This window comes from Vombatus ursinus, unplaced genomic scaffold, assembly GCF_900497805.2.
Source record: "Vombatus ursinus unplaced genomic scaffold, bare-nosed wombat genome assembly UNPS02014942.1, whole genome shotgun sequence".
In the NCBI taxonomy this organism is placed as follows: domain Eukaryota; kingdom Metazoa; phylum Chordata; class Mammalia; order Diprotodontia; family Vombatidae; genus Vombatus; species Vombatus ursinus.
In genome coordinates, this window is record NW_020954720.1 from 8,500,856 (window position 1) to 8,505,874 (window position 5,019).

A 5,019-nucleotide genomic window follows, 5' to 3' on the forward strand; every position below is an offset into this window, starting at 1 on the left:
CAGAGGACAAAAGTGGGCATACATGAGAATGTCAGAAGGAAGGCCCTCTGTTTCTTGGTCTATGTAATTGTTATCCATGTTTTGTCATACATCTTCCATAGGAAAAGCAATTTTTGAGTACTAGAGGCTCTTAATCCTTTTTATGTATTGTAACTTTACCTCTTTGTCCCTAGTTTTAGTCTGCACTATTTGATAAACTATGTGTCGATACTATTTATTTCCTTTATTTTATAAACTTTTCAGGCTTGATTAAAGAGTCATAATCCACTAAAAGTAGACTTGTCTTCTTCAGCATCATCCATTCCCCATTCTGATCATTTTAATTGTGTTTTTTTTGGATCTTACTCAGTTCTTTTTTCTTTCTTGAAATACATTTGAAACCATGATCCCTGACATCTCACTGTTTATATTTTTCTTGCCATAGAAATATCCATTCATCTCCTCCTTTTGTTTCCTGTCTTTAAGCCAGTTCTCTATCCATGACAAAACAACTCTCCAATTTGCCAGCTCAATTTAAAAAAATAGTTTTTGTTATGAAACTGTAATAGGCTTTTAAAAAGTCTAAATATATTTCATCCCTTATCCTTTAAAAATATTAGTCAGACAGACGTTATTTTCTGTTACAAAAACCATGTAATTTTCCCGTAGAAGGTCATTTTTAAGTGTTCAGAGAGCTTTTGCCTTATATACTCCTCACTGATCCAAGGTTCCAGGGATTACTTAGGAAACTTTATATGGATGGGCACCATGTTAGCAGTGTGCCATTCCTTCATAAGAATAACTGTAACATTGCATGTTTTCATCAACAGTTTCCCAGTTTCTGTTTCCCCAGAAGTCTGGTGAAAATAACAATAATGATACAATGCCCATGTCACGTTCCTGTATGGGAATTCCCTCTGGCAATTCAGATCATAACTCATTTGTAATTTATAATCCTTGAAAATTGCCTCAGGAGATAATAATCATAATAGTAACTGGCATTTATATAGAGCATTGTGGTATCCAGAGTTCAAATATCAGTATCCTTGTTTCATAGAGCAGGAAACTGAGGCCTAGAGATATCAAGGGATTTATCCAAGTCAAATAGCTTTGGGATTTGAATACAGATCACAATTTCTGCTATATCATAACTATGTTTTTATGCTCTTTCTTATTGATGATTTACCTATACCTAGTTGATCCTTCAGGCCTAGATAATTTTTCAATGTTTGCTAATAATTTCCAATTAAGTCTGATATTTCTGCCCTGTCTGCCTCAAAAGACCACTTGGGAGTAGGACTCTTCCTAACATCTTCCTCAGTAAAGAATGAGGAAAAGTGTTCATTTACTCTCTTTGTGATTTCCTTTTCATCACTGAGCACACCTTTCACATATCGATCATTATTTGGTTCCAGAGAATGTGTGGCTGACTTTTCCCCTTTGATGTATTTAAAGAGCCTTTTATTAATGGCTTTGGAAATCAATTTTTTTTAGGGGGAGCAGGCCTAATTTTTAGCTTGCCCCTGATCTGCTATACTCAGTGGACTCAGTGGGCTCTCTTTAATATGGTTGTTTTTCAGCTTTTTTGAGAGCTACCTCCCCATTGCCCATTTTTAATCTTGTGTGGTTTTCCAGTGAAGCTATGTGTGTTTTATCCTCTTCTCTTTTCCCTTCCTAAGGTTTTTGATCCAGGCCCCACATGTACTCCAAGGTATTAACAGGATGTCTTGAGGCTTCATGTGGATAATTTAGTTTTTAATCTTTTTCTTTTAATTTTTTCTGACTAGTGCTGTTTTTAAAAATCTTGGTTCTTACTTTTAAAATTGAATTGCCCTATGACATAGCTACTAAACTTCTAAGGAGGAAATGATGGTGACATGCAATTTAGCATTTCCTTCCTCAATAGGCGTGGCTTCCTTAGTGTTAAGGGTTGAATTTCGATGTATGTTTGTGTATATTTCATTGGCTTCAGTATTTTTTTTTTTTTTTAGTGTTTCCATCTTTTATTCAAAGGCCTCCTTCCTTCAGGCCTAAGGCTCCCTGTCTGGGTCAATGCAGGATGAGAAGGGGATGCTCTTCCCAGCCCTACCTACACCATACTCACACCCATGGGGGTAGAGGGAGGTCAGGCCTTGAGATTGCCTTTTCTTCACGGGGAAGAATAAGGACCACAGGCTGGATCTCCTCTGAAACAAGCCACAACAGATGGACACAGGGACACGGCCCATTTCTACCCTTCCGGCTAGACAGGCCCGCAACTCACAAACCCTGGACCATGCATGGTCTTGACCAGAGCAGTCCCACATATAGGCACAAGGTACAATGTACACACATGTGTAAACAGGGACTCCCTTCTGCATTGGCTTAAATTAAAAAAAAGTATTTATAACTTAAAAGGACTACAGCCTGGTAGTACAGAGGGTGGGGAGGGGCTTCACTATTCTTGTTACACATCAAACACCTTATTATTCACTGAGAAAGGGGGATGGGGTATGTGTGTATAGATGCACCATAAAAGAATTACCTGATTTCCTCTGTGTATAAAGCATACATTTTAGCAGTTGATAAGTTTATAATGAAAATTATGATGCTAGACTATTATACTAGTAGCTTAAAGTCCTAAAAATTCAAATATTCACTTCATTTACTTTAAATGTGTTTTTGAGAGCTGTGCATGCAGTGAGATGGCATGTGCACATTTTCATTGCTCCACTGCCTCATCAGTTCTACACATTTTCCAGGTAAAGGAGTATGTACATGACCTTTACCTCAGTTTTACCATGAAACCTTAAAATAGTTGTATGTGTTGATGATTCATACTGGAATTAATGTTCTCAGTGCATGTGTATTTCAATAACACTTAGTTTTAAACAGTGGTTTCAGAGCCATTTATGTTGCTAAGACATGAGGCCTAATTCTGCCTTTTTGAATTTTTGCTTTGGTTTTAATCAGTCTATCAGTAAGCATTTATTAAATGCTTACTACGTGTCAGTCATCTAGCTGCTGAGGATAAAAAGAAAGAAGTAAAAATATCCTCTACCCTCTAGGAACTTATATCTTAACGTAAGTTAGTACATTAACCAAGCAAGATTACATGTACATATATGAGAATATATAGTTTGTTCAAAAAGGATGCTAGGTAGTTTGAGGAAGAAGGCAAGCATTAGCATTTGCCCAGAATGGAATAAAAAAAAAAAAGGGTAATGAAGAAGATGGCGCTTGAGCTGAGATCCAAAGGGAATCAAGGATCTTAGGCAGTAGATCTGAGAAGGGAGTGCGTTCCATGCATGGAGAATGGCCAGAGAAAAGATGGGAGATATGTCTGTCTTTGCAGAGCAGGGAGTTGTCTGGCATAGTGTACCACAGAGTTTGAGGAAGGAGAACGAGAAAACTGGAAAGACAAGAAGGGATAAGCTGGTGAAGAGCTTTAAATGTTCTTATGTGATCCTTGAAACATTAGGGAGCCACTGGAATTTGTTGAATGGGCGGTTGGTTGTGATATGATCAGACATCTTCGGTAATCATGCATAGGAATCATAGAATTCTAGTCTCAGAAGTGGAGGGTAGATCCTTTAGAGATCATGGAGTCATTCCTATACCCACCCCCATTTTATATCTGAGTAACCTAAGAACTAGATGATGTTCTCTTCCCAAAGCTATGCCAGCGGTACTCAAGGGTTTTTTATTTCATAATTATATAGCATCCATATATTCCTAGGATATACCCCCAAAACCAGTTTTTCCCAGTCAGCAGATAAAGCTAACCAGTAGCCACTTTGGTAATTCCTTTCCAGTGTTGATGAAGCCATGGAGTGCTATGCAGAAAGCTTCTACTATGAGAGAGAAGAGATATGTTTTAAAAATCTTTGCTTAGTATTTACTCCCTTCTCATTGTCATCGCAGGGTCAGGGTGATGGCCAGCCAGGGTTGTTTTATGTGCTATTCTTCGCCTACTGTCAGATATTGACTGGGTGGGGCGCAGTGATGGGAGAAGAAAGTTAACATTCCTCTTATCCCCATTCAATCCCCTTAGGAGTCTTCGAAAGCCAATGTGCACAGATTTCCAGGAAAGGGGTAGCACCATTTTCGGAGGAACCCTCTTAAACCACTGGACCAAGTTATTTCATTAGCTCTATGTCCATAGCACCATATGGGAACTTTTTTTCTGGGCATAAATCTTGTGTCCATAGGGCACTGAAGCAGTTAATCTAAATGCTCTCAAATGGAATCAGACTGCACTGCAGACACAGGAGTGAGTTATGATGCGAGAACGTCAGAAGGTTCAACTTTGCTAGAATAACCTCTGGTAAGCTTGTGGTAAATACTACTAAAGGGAGTGAAAAACTCTGAAAGAAAAAAAAAATGTAGACATTAAAAGAAAGCTGGTTAGGCTTGCAGACAAGGCCACTTAAAATATTATAAGTGAGGATTAAGTAGTTTTCATTTTATAAATCCATCTGAGCATTAATCACTGAAGTTTGCTGGGATGGCAAAAATGTGTTTAAAGGTCTTCTGTCATCCTTTGCTGATTAGATGTAGTGGTAATTAATTTTTGGTGTGATTCTCTACTTTGCCTCTTCCACTACTAGAAGAGGAAGAAACTTGAGATGTGGCTTTTTTTTAATTGGCCTGGATGTCATTAAAATGTGAAGAGAACATGTCTTATTCTGATATGAAGCAAAGGTAGTACATGAGTTTAGGTATCTTAACGGTTCTGATGACCTTGGGATAGTGCATCAGAAAATTATAACAGTGCAGATAGGGCCTTTATGTACTAGTGATGTTTTCAGGTTAGCTCTTTTTTTTCTGTGCAAGCCTTAAGTGTTTTGCTATTTCCCCAGTCGGGTTCTGCTTGATTTAATCTCAGAAATACTTTTTTTTTTTTCCACAGTCAGAATGAAACTAAATATTCATATGGGAGGGGTGGGGGGGAACCTTCTACTCAGGAGCAGACTGCATTAGAGTTCTGCCAACTGGCCTGTTTGTGAGAACTAGTGAAGTCATCAAGCCAATTCTATTTTAATACACAGACACAGTGCT